The sequence below is a fragment of the Ochotona curzoniae genome, unplaced genomic scaffold (assembly GCF_017591425.1).
Source record: "Ochotona curzoniae isolate NIBS_2020 unplaced genomic scaffold, NIBS_Ocur_1.0 scaffold_1037, whole genome shotgun sequence".
Lineage (NCBI taxonomy): Eukaryota > Metazoa > Chordata > Mammalia > Lagomorpha > Ochotonidae > Ochotona > Ochotona curzoniae.
The window spans coordinates 8072442-8089288 of NW_024467083.1; the positions used below are offsets into that span (position 1 = coordinate 8072442).

Genomic DNA, 16847 nt, shown 5'->3' on the forward strand with positions numbered 1-16847 from the left:
CTCTTGAAGCCTCATTTCCTTTTTCAAAATTGACATAAATTTTGATATTACAAACTAAGCACAAATCTTGGCATGGGTTTTGTAGCCAGTTAAGGAGAGAACACCCATAAATTGCATTTTCTGAACATTATATGTAAGTATGTGATGTAAACACAGTTGAAAACGAGTATTCCAAAAGTTCATGAGAAATACATATTGTTTAAAAACCAAATGTTTTCCAATTTCTTTTAATTCCATCTCTTCATTTTGAAGTACTCTTGCTCTGTGCTTCAACATGCTTTCCATATACTAACATATTTAATTATCCAAACACTACTTAAGCATCTTAATCATTTTCATTTATTCAGATGAGAAGGCAATATAGTCTACATCACTACCCCTCAAACTCTAACATAACAATAAAAACAGGGCCCGGCGCGGTGGCGCAAGTGGTTAAGTCCTCGCCTTGCACGCCCGGGATCCCATATGGGCGCCGGTTCTAATCCCGGCAGCCCCGCTTCCCTTCCAGCTCCCTGCCTGTGGCCCGGGAAAGCAGTCGAGGACGGCCCAAGGCTTTGGGACCCTGCACCCGTGTGGGAGACCCGGAAGAGGCTCCTGGCTTCGGATCGGCATAGTATCGGCCCGTTGCGCTCACTTGGGGAGTGAATCATCGGACGGAAGATCTTCCTCTCTGTCTCTCCTCTCTGTATATCCGCCTTTCCAATAAAAAAAATAACAAAAATAAATCTTTAAAAAAAAAAAAAAAAAAAAAAAAAAAAAACAATAAAAACAATAGTAGCTTTCATTAACACCCAGATTCTACTTGAGCAAGGTGTCTATAGGCTTAAAAATTCTTCATGCCACTATGTGACATTGGTCCTACTGGTCCAGAGGACATTGTCAGAGTAGAACTAGCCCATATAATATGACAAAATGATGTGAAGGAATAACACAGAAAAACTTCAGCTGAAGTAATGAGAAATCTCAATAATCATGTTACAAAGTTTCTGATAACTTATGTTTGTTTAATTGGAGAACTCTTTTTCAATTTGTACCTCTTTCAGGAAAATTTTCTCCCACTCTAAGTAAAAACTGACTTACAAAATTTCTTCTACCACTGAACTATTACATAATAATAGCCAACAAGCAATAACCAGTTGCATGGTATCAAGTCCTATTCAAAGAAACTTATCATTTCATCATTTCCTGCTTACAACATTCTTCACAAGTAAATCCTATCATTAACTTGTTTTAAGAATGAGCAGATTCACAGAAAAAGGAAAACAAAATCAATGCCTCCATGTATCTTACCAGCGGGAACAGAAAGGTGAAGCAACTGGACAGAATGCACAGCTGGAGAGTGCTAGCCCTGGGATGCACACCCTCCTGGCATTTGACACCAGGCCTAGTGCCTAAGGAAGAAGTACTCCTTGCACAGAAATTAAGGCAGCAGCAGTCCAGAAATTTAGGGCACAGAAAAACTACAAAGGCAAGCCAGTCAGGAAAGGTCACTCCCTTGGCTAGAGAGTAACAGTGGAGCAGGCATTTCTCTGATATCAGAGCAAACTAATTTGTGTTAAATTTTGTTATGAAGGCTACCCAGAAAGGGAACATTGATCAATATGTACACAGAGACCACAGATGATAATAATGACCTTAATGGTTAAGATACTTGCTCTACCTCACATCTTTGAAGAGTACTTTGAAGATGCATGGTACTTTCAAAATGTGGCATCTAGCCTTTGCAGGCTATTAAGACATATCAAATAGATTTTAAAGAAGCTATTAAACAGAGATGCTTGAGTCTAACAATAATTTGGATAGTAAAATTATCCCTAGATTCTTTTTACCAATGAATTAGCACAAATCAGTTTAAATGGCTTTCATTAATTACTGCAATTTTCAGTGTCTATCCTGTGTGAACAAGTGTTTTTGTCTGTTAAGAATTTTTATTTACCTGTTTTTGCCAGATTTTTACTTCATGCTCTAAGAATTGAGCGAGTGTCTTAGGTCAATATACACTGCAAAAAGATATGTAACTTTCAGCAATTCTAGCAATTTTAGGTTTTCAGTTTATGGGGAAACATTAAAAGGTATATACAGCCAAAAGAAAAAGTAATTTAGATTGGAGTGTTTTTTTTTTAATGTATATCGGGTAAAGATTGATCAGAGAGCCCACACGGATTGCAGGTTCAGCATATGGCTTGTCACTGGTGCTCTGTGACCATAACATTTGGCACTAGCTGATGCCAGTGTAACTGGTGGCAAGAAAATTTCCAGGAGTAGCAGAAACTTCCTGCACTCTTATGTTTACTGAGATAGAGTAATTGATTTTTAGATCAAAATTTCTAGACTTATTTGAGAAAAAAAGGCAGTAAAAAATCAAAATGGCAGAAGAAAAAAAAGGAAACATGGTAAGCCCTGCTCAACTCACCCATATCCTGTTCTCCTTTATTGAAATTCTGGAGTTGCCTATTCATCAGTGAAATCTCTGAGTTGACTGTCAGCATGACAAGTGCTAGCAAAGGAACTATTTCGTGACTGCTACCACTGGGTCATTAGTAACACACAGTGGAACAAATACCAATAAATAGAGAGAGGAGGGTATGAAGGCGCGGTAAAATGCTTCTTTCAGAACAGGAACGGCCTCAATCAGAGTATGAAAGATAAGCTCAAATTTTAAAAAGAAAAAAAATGGAAAGAACTTTCTGAAAGGAAAAGATTTGCAGCAATACAGCTATGTGAAGGAATAGGGCATATTTCAGAAGCTAATTCTGGCCAGCACAATGGTATAGCACACTAAGCTTCTGCCTGTGGTGCCAACAATCTCTTTAGGTACGGGTTTGAATTCTAGCTCTTCCACTTCTGATCCAGCTCTCTACTAATTGCCTGGAAAAGCAGCCAAGGATGGCACATGTTCTTGGGTCCCTACACACGTGGAAGGCCAGGGAGAAGCTCTTGGATCCTGGATCCTGGTTTCGAAATGGCACAGCTCAAGCCACTGCAACCATCTGGGGAGTGAACCACAGATGGAAGATCTCTTACTTAGTCTCTTTATTTCTCTCTGTAACTCTGTTTCTTGATAAAATAAGTATTTCTTTTTAAATATTTAAAAACAAAAAGATGAAGCTGCTAATAATTGGTCGAAGCTATAACTTAGGGTGATACTATTTGCTACAGACCTGTGTCCTGTTGGAGATAAGGAAAGAATTAAATTTGATTGCAACACTCTGAAGGATGGTATCAGGATGGAAGGTAGAGGAGATGACCAGCAGACCTAATAACTATGACTGGGACTGAGTTGACTTGAGTGACAGCTTGTTCACTGGGATTAAGACAAAATAACACACAGTGAATGAATTCCAGGACTCAGTCTAAAGATGCAAAAATGACAGTGTCATTTGATATATGCATGCAAGATGAAATTTTCCATCCTAGACCTTCATTTTGATGAGCTTTCTTCAAATTAAAGAAAGGACACTGATTAGCAAACGATTCATTATATTGTTTGTAGCCAAGTAAGTTCTGCAACTATTCAAATGAACCCTCGTGGTCCTTGAGCTAAAATTAGACATTGCATACTATGATATTGTACCACATTGTTGTGATATTTTCCAGCATTTGGGACCTAGCAATCCCTTTAGAAACAGTCTGAATCATAAGCACTTAAAATGTAAACGACAAGCATCAACTTATTAGGCAAGGCATCAAAAAGATAAATGGTTTGTGAAGGAAAATGTAATTAACAGGTTATAGTTTATATGTTTGCAAAATGATTATGATGCATGAAAACGTTTTTGTCTACTTAATTTTCCTAAGATTGTAGCTTATATTTAAATTAATTAAATGCAAACAGCCTTGTGCGCTAAATAATTTTGTTCTAACAGATCTATGCCGCCAGATCATTGAACTGAAGTTAAAAATAGATTGCCCAGAAGCTTTGGTCCAAGAAATCTCACTGGTCAGGACCTAATGAAGAATGTTGCACAGGGGAGGCTACTGTCCTTGTGGGGAAAGAGTCCTCAAGCCTCAGAGGGCAGACTGAACCTTCTTGTCCAGAGGGAGACTTGCAACTTATCACGGCTTTCATTATGCACAGACAGTAGTTGGCATGACTCTAGAGTCCAGTTGATAGTACATCACCAAGGTAGTGCACAGGAATGATCAATCTGCATTAAAAATGGATAAAACAGTGAATCTCACTCCACCACTTGCTGGATAAATGACTTAGCCTTAGCAAATCTTATTCTTTCATGTATGGAGATAGTAACACTAACTTCATAAGGTAATTCGCTATTTAAAATATGCAATGAAGGGCTGCAAGTACATTACATTTTTAATAAATAATGATCACTTATTTTAAATTTTGTCTCTTAAGATTGTGTCTGTTGTACAGGACAGAGAGTAAACCAGACAAAAGTGGATAATACATTTTATTAATAGTTAAAGCAAACTTTTTTTTTCAGTTAGTGTCAGGGCCAAAACACCTTTGTGTGATTGTGTGGGAACACAGTGACCTCACTGATTGAAAGCTGCATTCTCCAATCTAAGGTGGACCTTAAATCATTATCATCACCAACATTCCACCACTCCAGATCCCACACACTTCACATTCCTGACACGACGACTATTAAACAATAAATAAGAAAGTAGCAAAGTAAGAAAAAGAACTTATCCCCTTCCAACCTACTCACTTAAACTTTAATACTGTGTGTAAGAGCAAATGATATAGTCAACATAATTATATGCACAGCACATGTAGGTATGCAAAAACATGTAAATTATGCCACTTTAAATGCAAATGTATGTACGATCATTTTTATTATCTATGCCACTTGGATATGACCCTCAGGATAACCTCAGTGCAAACTACTGCCCTAGGTACCATTTTTTTAACTGAATCACTGATCTGAGATGTTTTCTAAAAAGGAACTCAGGAATGAAAAAGAAATATGTTTTACGGTTTACATCTGCGTGGGTTAAACCACCTGCTATAATTCTGTAGATTACATTTCTTTTTCTACTTTGTGCTGTTAGTCAGTTTTTATGTGTATATGTTTTCCCTTTCACCATCCCCAACCCCAGATTGCAAGTTCCTTGAAAGAAGGCACTGTGTATTTTAATTCATTCTGTTCTATAACTCTGACAGATGAAGTCTTAAAATCCTTGAAGGGAGGCTCCAATACACAAGTGGGTGAGACCTTTCTGCTCCTCACTGCTTCGTGCTAGAACTTACGCTGATACCCTTTCCTTGAGATACCAGTGATTCTGGTCTCTGCCCACTTACCACTCTGCCTTTGTCTCCTTTCCTTGGCTCAACATGTTCATGGGTGAATTTTATAGGAACAACCTCTCACTTCACTTACATTTCTAAAACTCCCCTCCCTGCATCTAGGCCCCCTAAGTGATCCTCCACAAGTTCTCTTCCCACCTTATGTACTCTCTGCAATTTAATCCCTGTTCAGATCTCCTGTCAACTGGTTTTTAAAATGTTATTTGAAACAATTACATCTAGTAATATGCTGGTCTTTTCTGAGATATTATTGTTCCAATGTGACAGAAAAGACCTATTCACTCCTCAAGGGTACCCTAACCAAGAAAGCTTTCACAAGTGTTACCTACTAATGTTTATATCTCTCTTTGTGATGGAGAGTGGTATATACTTGCAATAGGAAGAAAATGCCAGGCTTAGTACTATACCCAGTGGCTCCTGAAGTTGCTCTGAGGTTTTGCCATCCTCATTTCTACTTTCTCACAATGTTTTGAATTTCCCATTGCATCTGAGAACTCTCCATATCCAGGTTCAAGTTTATTGGCTATTTTATTGCCAGGTACACACCAAAGTTATAGTTCTGTCTGTACCAGACTTGTCAATGGATTATTTGGGGAGGTCTGGGCATACACTAGCTGCACAATTTTTTTTAAGATCCACTGGGAAACAGTCAATTCATTGTTAGGCTATCAAACCATGTCAATAGAGGACCACTCGTGATTGTGTCATCACTTTTTAGGGAAACTGCTCTTTAAGGACAGCTCTATTGTAGATGTCAAAGAGATCCAATGTCTGAGGATTTCCTTTCTGCAAAATCAAAAACCAATGTGATTTTAAACAAAGAAAAAAAGCTATCCAAACACATATTCATTTCTGTTTTTATAAACCTATTCTGTCCCACATGAATATCTAGGAGGCCACTCTCCTCAGACATTATTCAAGTGGCATGAGGGAACACAAGGCTCTATTCCTTTCGACACAGTCCCTTTCCACAATATTGAATGAAACCCTGGGCTTTGGATCTGCACCTGCACCTGCCTACAGCTTCTGATTCCTCTGTACCACGGCTAGGAGACAAGCCATGCAGGAAACAGCTTGCTGGAATTCTCAGTCTGGACTACCTATTTGACTACATTAACAAATCAATATTTCATGTTGTGAAATTCATTCATGATTGATGACTCCATGCTTGGGACAATTGCAGAAGCACAGGAAAAGCTAGATAGATGCCTTCCAAAAACCATCCATCTATCCTATTGGTTTCTGCTTCTAATGTAAACATTTACAGTTCACTAAAAGAAATAAATTAATATATTAATGTTTATGAATTGAAATAAAGATTTTAAAAGAACACTTTCCTATATAAAGGAGCAATTGTTACGTCAAAGTGTCCGTAAGGCCATCCAAAGTGAATGAGTGCCAGTATATGTGAAATTAAAAAGAAAAGAGGGGTGGAAGGGAAGCAGGAGTTGGATAGTCCGCAGAGAAAAGCCTTGCCTTGTTCCCTACTCTGGCATATAGCGCATGAAGTAGCAAGCCTTCAATCCCTAAAAAGAACCCATTCGTTCTGTGCAGTTCAAGCCTGGATCAGCCTGGATCACAGAGAGGAAAAACAATGGGTGGCATAATTCAAATGCCCACTTCTCATCTTGCCACTGATTCATGACTGTACTCCCATCTATAAATGAAATTTGCATTCTGATCTAGGTAAGAACAATTTACTTGAATTTTTGAGCTGTGCACAAAACATAGCACTCTACATATACCAAACTTGAAATGGGGAATTTTCCTTACTATCTTTTATTGAAAACCTCTGATAATCAACCTAATTCAATGAATATCTTACACTCATGTAGCAAATGATAATATTTAGCCAAAAACTGCATTCAAGAAAATTATTTGGTGGTAACTTTTAGAATTAAATGGTAAATAGTGTAATGCTTCTTGCCTGACTGCTGACTCAAAACTGATATTTATAATGATCCATTGTTTAATCAATAAGAGCTTCTCCCACCATATGTAAGTAAATTGAAGGAATGGCCTCTTTTACAATTATAGTTTATTTCTAATTAAAAATAAAGCATTACTTTGTATTAACGCCTGTTAATCTTTTTCACATTTTTAATGATTACTCTTATGCAATAATGAATATTTCCTGATCATGAGTCAATTAAACTCAAGACCCATCGCCAGGTCTCAACATCAAAACACAGAGAGAACTATGTGGAGAAATTCAGAGACAACAGAAGTCTCATGCAGTCCAATGGACAGGGTCAAGAAGCAAGGCATTTCTCCAAGAATGTTCCAGGTATAGACTGAATTATCTCTCCAGAGGCCATATACCAACTGCCTAAGCCCCAATTTAGGTACTTGAACACAGGGACTTTAAATAAATTACTAACACTGGATAGAGATTTAAGATTGAGGTGCTAATTCAGGAAGGCTGTGTCCTTGTCTGCTCAAGTGAACACAGAAAGATCACATGAGACACATGAGAAAAGGGCTGTTGTCAACAAGAAAGAGAACCTTTCCTGGGGACTTCCAGCCCCCTAACCCTGAAAACAATGAATTTATATCATTTTGTCACATCATTATGGCATTTTGTTCCAGAACATTGAATAAATTAATTCAGCCACTTCAATCCTCTCCCCTTTTAAAATATTTATTTATTTTTATTGGAAAAGTGGATATACAGAGGAGGAGAGACAGAGAGGAAGATCTTCCATCCGATGATTCACTCCCCAAGTGAGTGCAACGGCTGGAGCTGAGCCAATCTGAAGCCAGGAGCCAGGAGCTCTTCCAGGTCTCCCACTTGGGTGCAGGGTCCCAAGACTTTGGGCCATCCTCGACTGCTTTCCCAGGCCACAAGCAGGAAGCTGGATGGGAAGCAGGGCTGCCAGGATTAGAACCGGCACCCATATGGGATCCTGGTGCATGCTAGGCAAGAACCTTAACCACTATGGTATCGGGCCAAGCTGGTCTCTCCTTTTTTTTATTCCCCTTTCCTACTTCCTCTTTTCCTCCTCCTCCTTCCCTCCCTTGTTTTCCTCTTTGTTTCCTTAACTTCCTTATTTCTTTCACACTACCTTGCAAGAGTCTATTTTTTATTTATCTTCTTTGATCTCTAGTCCCTATTTCCCTTTCCTTTTAATTTCCCTCCAAACTGCGCTTATTTTTTTATCCTTTCTGTTTCTGTATATACCTGTGTGTATGAAATATGCATTTGTTTGTGTGGTTAAATACACGTGAGTAACCACATATGCCACTATATACTAGAAATCTTATTTCCTGCTCTCCTCATTCTTCTCAGGGTTCAATTAAGTACTTGTCAACACCACATACACTAATCAAAAACTGTAGGACCCTCAAGGTCATTGTCTCTTTGTGTCTCTATTTCTCCCAGGGATTAAGAGATTGCCTCCAGCATCACAAACAGTGCTTCAAGCAACATCCTCACTTGTGTCCATGTATGGTTTGTCACAGAATGGAACTCCCAATTATTCGGCAACCTTTATATAAGTTGATTAGCTATCAACAAGTAGCTTCAGTGTGGCTAATGCTGCTAAAATTCAACCAGTAGTCCCTTAGTAGTATGCCAGTATTTCCTCCTGCTAGCAACATTCAGCAACATCAGCTCTTGCTTTATCTATCCAACAGGTCTTTCGGGATATCTCATTGTTACTTTACTTTGCGTTTGTCTAATTACTAATGAGCTTGAACGTCTCTTCTGTAACTTTATTAGTCCTTTGAGTTTCCTCATCTATGAATTGCCTGTACATACATCCTTAGAACGTTTTTCATTTGGGTATCATGTCTACTTCCTGTTTGGTCCTATGAGGCTCACATAAATTCCAGCTATTACTCTCAAAGGTGTCCAACATCAAATAAAAATCTTTAATGTGATGTAACCAAACTCAGCAATTTTCCACCTCATGATTCTGATGTATTGCAGTTTTCCACCATTAGAGTGCCAACATATTCTTCTATATAATTTTGTTTGCTTTATTATTGTAGATTTAGATTATTGCTCTATCTGGAGTCCTCATTGTGTCATTTTAGTTTTCCTTATATAATTAAAGAGTTTTTTCAGTATCATAAATGAAATAGTATGTATCCTTTTTCTACCAACATTTGAACTCGCTGTATTATACATTAATTTTCCACCTTATCCTGAATCTGCTTGTGAAATTTCTTATTTTTTTTGTCATTTTGTTGTTTTTCTTTGCAACAGATTTTGTAACTATTAATTTTATATGGCAGTATCTAATAAGACAAATCAGCTATCTGTGTTTTTTAAAACACACTTGACCCTACATAGGTGCTCATTCTGCAATACAAGTTTTAAAGTAAGTGTAAGTGCCTTTTCAGTTTATTCAAGGAATTACATGCTTGTATTTTTTTAAAAAAAAGATTTATATTGGAAAGGCGGATATACAGAGAGGAGAGACAGAGAGGAAGATCTTCCGTCCGATGATTCACTCCCCAAGTGAGCACAACGGCCGATGCTATGCCCATCCGAAGCCAGGAGCCTCTTCCGGGTCTCCCACGCGGGTGCAGGGTCCCAAAGCTTTGGGCCGTCCTCTGCTGCTTTCCCGGGCCACAGGCAGGGAGCTGGAAGGGAAGTGGAGCTGCCGGGATAGAACCGGTGCCCATATGGGATCCCGGGCGTGCAAGGTGACGACCTTAACCACTTGCGCCACGGCACCGGGCCCATGCTTGTATTTCTAAGGTTTGTATTTCTAAGGTGATGTCCCTTATATGGTATTTTTACTGTTGATAATACATATAATCGTTCTTACCTTTTCCATATATGTTTTCTACTAGATTTAAAATCAGGCTTTAAACATATATTTACATTTTATTTCTTCGGTAATTTTATTATAAAGATACAGAAACAGAGAAAGACACGGAGAGCTCTCCCAACTATTGATTCACTGCCCAAATGCCTGCAACAGCAAATACTGGATTAGGTTGAAATCAGGATCCTGGTACTCAATGGGGGTCTCCTGTGCAGGTGAGAGGACCCCAAATTCTTGAACCACCACATGCTGCTTCCCAGGGTGTGTACTAGGAGGAAGCTGGACTGAGAAGCAGAGCAATGACTCAAACCCTAGCACTGTATTCTGTGATACGTGTATCTCACACAGAATCTTATATTTTAACTTTTTAAAGCTCCTTTCTAATAGTTTTGCATTTGATTTTATTGGACTTCCCACAGAGAATTCATAACATATGCAATATCTTTTTTCATAATACATACTTATTCAATTCTTATTCCTGACATGTTGTATTGGCTAGAGCTTTCTAAAGAATATTGAATAATAATGATGGCATGAATCCTTGTCTTGTATCACTTTTAATGCAAATGGTTTGGGAATTTTTCCATTAAATATTATAGACATACTCAACCATATTAAAAGAGTATTCTATCATTAATTTACTAAGAGATTAAATAATAAATAGAATTCAAATATTGTTATGCATATTGTTTTTCATTAATATATGAAAGGGCAGTTCTTTTAATTTCATTGATTAATCTAATTGCTATTCTAGTAAGTTTCTTATTATTAAGTCAATCCTTCATTTCTGGAGTGAAATCAATGCAGACATCAGCTAGTATGCTTTATTATACTAGCAAATCCAATTTACTAATGTGTATTGTTTTTAAATTTCCTATAATTTTGATATAAATATTGATGCTTTATTAGGGTGATATAAAGGTCAGCAGTAAATAAAGACACATCTTTACTGTAACAAACACCCATCCAACTTTTCTTAAATGTGGAGATTTAGTATAAGATTTGTCATAATTAATATGGCTGCTCCTCATTCTATAACAATCTTATATTTGTACCTGTTAGAATTCTTTACTCTTTCCTTTCCTTTATGGAATTATCCTATAGTTACTTCAGTTTTTGAAAACATTATTCTAAAAGTGAGAAACAGAGATAAAGGGGCCTTTTCCAATTGCTGTCAACTCCCTAGATGGCCACAGTTGCCAGAACTGGGCCAGGCTGAAGCAAGGAGCTATGGACTTCAGCTGGTTCTCCACACAGGTGACAGGGGCCCAACATTTGGGCCATGTTCCACTGCTTTTCCCAGGCCATTAGGAAGCTGAACTTGAAGTGGAGACACTGGGACATGAACTGGTTCCCATGTAGGATCCCTACATTTCAGGCAACATCTTTATCTGTTGCCTGTTGCCACAATGGACCCATCCATATTTCCTAATCACTGAAATTTCAGTGTTGATTTCCGCTTCAGTCCAGCAATTATTTAGGCAATTGTTTAGAGTGTTTAATCCTCCCTCCTCCCATCTGCAAAGAAAAAAACTGAAACAAGGAATTCCCTTTTCATGTTGGTAATTACGTTTTGCACTACAATCAGGGAAAGAGTCATGTATAATTTTTTATAGGTTGCAATAACTTAATAAGCATTTTGGCCTAATATAATTTAAAAACAATTTAAACATATTCATTGTTTGTGGCAAACAATGAGTCTAGCAGTTAAGATGCTGCTTAGGACACCTACAACCTATGCTACAGTACTCAAGTTCGGGTTTCAGTTCTGCATTCAATTTCTTCCACCTACTAATGCACACCATGGAAGGCAACAGACAGCGGCTCAGGTGCTTGGGTCCCTGCTACCACATGAGACATCTAGACTGTTTCTAGTTCTTGGTTGTGGTCTTGATCATATTAGGCATTTGGGGTATGAACCAGCAGATAAGAACACTCCGTGAGTCAAATGAAAACAATGCCCATTATCGACCTGAATAAAATACATCATTTGTACTTCAGGAAAGGAAGCATTAGATTTGTTGAAACTAATTTAAGTGGCTACAGACATTTTAAAACCATTTAAGTACTTTTCATCCGTGTTGGATGTGTTTATCTATTCATCTTTCAAATACAAAGGATGGTATGGTTTAAGTAGGGCATGACTACCAGACTCATTGAATGGTTGCTCTCTGAAGTCCTTATTTGAGACTTGATCCAACTATATGTCTAGCATTGGGGATTAATGGGAGGTCCTTAGGTCACTAGAGCCACATTCTCAGAAGGCAGTGATTCTGAGAGGATTGGCTAGGAAAACTAAATAGGTTCTTTCTCTGCTTTCTACCTCACCGTTTTATTGTTCTGCATACATCTCAACACTGGATCACACAGCTTCCCAGACAATACCAAACAGTGGTGTCTGCCTGATCTGGGTGTGTAAGCCTCCAAAAACCATGATCCAAAATTAACCTCTTGCCTTTTCAATGTGTCATCTATGTAGGCTTAGTGTTGAAAAGCTGATAATACGAAGGCATATTTCTGTTGACCACAATAATATGCATTAAAACATTGCTACCATTTGTCCACATGAATTACTTGGTTCCATTTTAGGCATTTTTGCAATAAACTATAGTTTGATACTAGCATTTGTCTTTTATTCTGTTTGTTTTCATCAACTATAACTTGTGCCTAGCACAATACTTTCTAATTTTCTGAGTTACATGAGGTTCAGGGAAAATTATTCCATAAACAACATAGAATTTGGTTTATTTTTTGGTTCCATTTTATTTTTACTCAATGTGGAAATTTTTAGTGCTCATTTATTAATGTTTACTTATTTGAAAAGCAGATGGAGATCATCAGTGTTGCACTTGCTAACACCCACAAGGGCAAGTTAAGTCATTGTGCCAAACACTCATAACCTCATAAATATGGAAACTTAAAATAATACTTATTTTTGTAATTAGTATGACTACTCTTCATTATATTACTGTCCTATACTTGTACCTTTTATGATTCCTTACTCATTCCTTACTTTGTTTATTAAATTATCTTATACTTTAGTTTGTGAAAACACTATTCTATAAAGTGAGACAACTCTAAATTGTACTGATGTCCTAAATGTATTATGAGACTTCAATTGCCTACTATGTAAAAACACTTTGAATAGTAAGGAATTAAGCATGTTCAGAAAGTAATTGTATTATTATTATCATTAATCAACACCACCATCATCATTAATCTGATATTTAGTATTATGAAAGCAAATTCAAAGCACTGCTTGACTTTGCTTCCTTTCTATGTGTCTGACATGATGAGTGCAAGAATCATTCCTGGACCTATAAGATCTCATGAGTTTCCTACTAATGTGTCCAGCTGTTCTCTTCTAATTAATTTTTCTGGGCACATGATTTGGTCTGTAGTTCCCAAGATTTCCTACTGAAACATCAAAATGTTAGCTGCATTTTTTTTAGCCTCGATTGTTGCTTATTTTACTTTATTTAGCTATCTCTTCCCCCAAAATACAAAATATTTGTCAAAAGATGAATACACTACTTAGGATGTACACATCTCATATCAGAGTGCCTGGTAGGAGTTCCAGCTGCACACCTGATCCTAACTAGCTTCCTGCTGATGCTCACACTAGAAGGCAGAAGGTCTTGATTAAAGTAACCAGATCCCTAAAATTCATGTGAATGACTCAGACTGAATGCCTGGCACCTAACTGTGGTCTGTTTCTGCCCTGGTTATTGTGAGCATTTGGGGGATGGTGAGGCACTAGATGGGAATTCCTTCTATAAGTTTCCATCTCTGTATCTTTCAAATAAGACAAATCAATCAATCAAAAGATGAATGTGGATATGTGTAAATTACTCAGGTGTCAAATTTGTTTACTCTGTTCTCCAAATTAATTTTTTTCCAATATAAGTTTGGTTACATCGTCTCAATACACTGCCATACGCAGCCTGATTTTCTTCAATGTTGCATTTGTTTATGTCTATTGCACAAGTACTTTGATCTCCTATATATAATTATAGATAGATAGAGATGTATCCTATTTATCATTTTATATATTATTATATGACTTCTGCCTCCTTTTTTAATACATATAAGGCAATTCCTATCTATCTCTAGCTAGCTAGTTATGATACACTTACTAGAAGTTATGTATTTATTTCTGCTTTTCAATCAATGATTTATAAATTATTCTTAAATACTATTGTTTTATCTTATTATTTTATGAAAAAAATCTTTGTCTTGTCCCTTATTATTTATTTTTGTGTAAAATTTGACTCTCTGACCTGATGTTTGCCTAGGAACAGGTATGTGGAAGGTGTTTAAATCTCTAGCTTATGTTTTGATGAGAAACATTTTCTATAGCACAGGCAGGAGAGCATACAAAAGTACTATATACATATGTGTGGGTGCAAATATATACACACATACATGTATATTTGCATATATATACATTTGTATGCATATACACACACATATATATGCAAATACCAGTGACGGATCAAGATGTAGTCTGAGTTCTGAGATGTCCATGACACAATGTCTAGCAGAAGTTTAGTGGAGCTTCCCTAATGACCATAGAAACCTTTCCACTTTTCTGTTCTCCATGCATTTCCCATATGTGTTTGACCAGGCATTCTGTCCAAGCCCAGGAAAATATTCACAGGTATCAATAAGAATAAATTTTAAAACCTCCCAGTGTGTGTGTGTGTGTGTGTGTGTGTGTGTGTGTGTGTGTGTAAACCGTTAAGGAAATAAACTTTCCAAAAAACATGCTTCCATCTGTTCCATAGTCTACTCATATAATAGTTATCATTTGGGTTCTCCCAGACAATATTTTTTTTCCAGAACATACTGATATATCATAGATAGTAACTGTGGTTTTAATCCACAATGACTTCTTTGAATTTCATCCCATCTGTATTATAGTTAGCCCAACCAAGTACCTAGGAGAAAATATGGTAATATTGATGCAGATTTTTCCTATTTTTTATGTGTTGTATTTTGTATTTGTGATCAATTCAACAGGTTTCTCAATATAATCATGAAAGAAGCTATAGAAGAAAATTGTATACACGTACTTAGGTTGGTACAGAGCTCCAAAATGCAGAAAATCAAATTCATACTGTCCATGTTAACAGTCTAGAAGTTTTTTATTATAATGTAAGAAATGTACTAATACCAGTATGATTGCCCATGTAACTAACGCATCTATTCATTTATGACACTCTCCCCAGAATATATTATTTTCAAAAGATGGTCACAAAAATTCAAAATAAATCTCACCAAAAGACACAGTAAGTCACATTTTCTGGTACTAGGGACTGACCTTACAATCAAGACAAACAAAACTTGTAATTTAGTTCTATGGAGATGGCTTGTGGGAAGATATTCGAGGGTATGGCAGCCTTCTGCACAAAATCAGAAAATGTCCAAGCCTGCCAGATGGAACTCAATACTGGATCCATTCTGTCATTTAGTAAAGATACCAACAAGGAGGCTTTCTGTAACAGTGTGGAAGGCACTATGCACTTCTCAAGATTATAATGGTTACACAGATGGTGTCCCCAGAAGCTATGGAACCAATGCACTACTTAAAATCATCAGAAAGAAATGTCCCACCAACTTTAAAAATGTTTTAGAAACTTCTTATTAAGGAGCTAGACTCTATCACTGTAATAAGCCAAATCCAAGTAATGTGGGCAACCAGAATTACCTACCTGGAGCCAAAAAAAAAAAAAAAAAAAAAAAGATCTAACAAAGGCTCTGAAGTAATCCCAACAGAAGCTACTTACTTAAAAGATTCTTTTGGAAATATAGAAACATTTTACCTTGATTACATTATTCAACTACAAATAAACTCTTGAAGGCAGCATAGATAGCTTTGACAATATTGGGCAAAACCAGAAATAACAATCAAAATTACAGAAAGTTTAACACATTTCCTTAGAAGGGCTTAATCCATACCTAGGAAGTAATTTTCTCACATGGCAGAGTTAGACCTATCCATTCTAGGCAGGTATAACAGCTGTCTAAAGTGCTGAATTGTTGATGCCCAACAATTCCTTTGTGTCATTCTCCATACAGGACTTTAAAATGTGAAGGGAACAAGGTAAATGATATGTAACATTCATATAAATAGATCCATAACTCTAAAGCATATCCAAGGCTGAGTATCTCAAATGGCCTAACTCCAATTACTTAATTGCCTTAGCACCTCAAATGTATTATAGCCTCACAATTCTTTCAGCACCATCTATTATTTTAGTTATCTTTGACATGAAATTACCTTTGTAGAATTTAACACATGCGCATTCTAGTTTACTGTCAAGTAGGACACATTTTCTGAATGTAGTATTAAACATGACATCTTCTTTAAATTTCTTCCATACTTTGTTTAATTCAACAAGTTGAACTGATGGTGAATACATGGAGACCTTGACTGATATTACTATTTAGGGGTCTCAAATTCAAAATCAGAGGCTGACCTGAACTTTTAGTTTCCCATTGGGCAGATGACTAAGTTGGACCATGCAGGTGTCTGCCACATACATCCTACTCCCAAAGTAAAAGCAGTATGCAAATGTTAGGCTCCTCAGCTTGCCTTTCCCATTAGTCATCACTAGGAATTATCTATTGACACATTTAGAAAATTAAAGGATGTTCTCCGTTGCCATCCATCATAGCTGACATATAGCTAAGCAGATGTCCAACTGCATGAGGGCTTCTTGAGCTAAAAGCAATAGACTTCAAGAGTCAGTAAGAAACATAAGTTTCCATTTCTTGATAAACATGAGTTTAAA

The 16847-nt window shown here is 37.0% G+C and overlaps 1 non-coding gene and 1 pseudogene across 1 annotated transcript; both read left to right on the plus strand.

The window, feature by feature from the left end:
• Positions 1-16847, plus strand: part of LOC121168698 — a 74688-nt pseudogene that overhangs the window by 11601 nt on the left and 46240 nt on the right.
• On the plus strand, positions 6148-6347 carry LOC121168905. The gene has a single exon (XR_005885771.1). It is a non-coding gene; the product is annotated as a small nucleolar RNA SNORA73 family (small nucleolar RNA).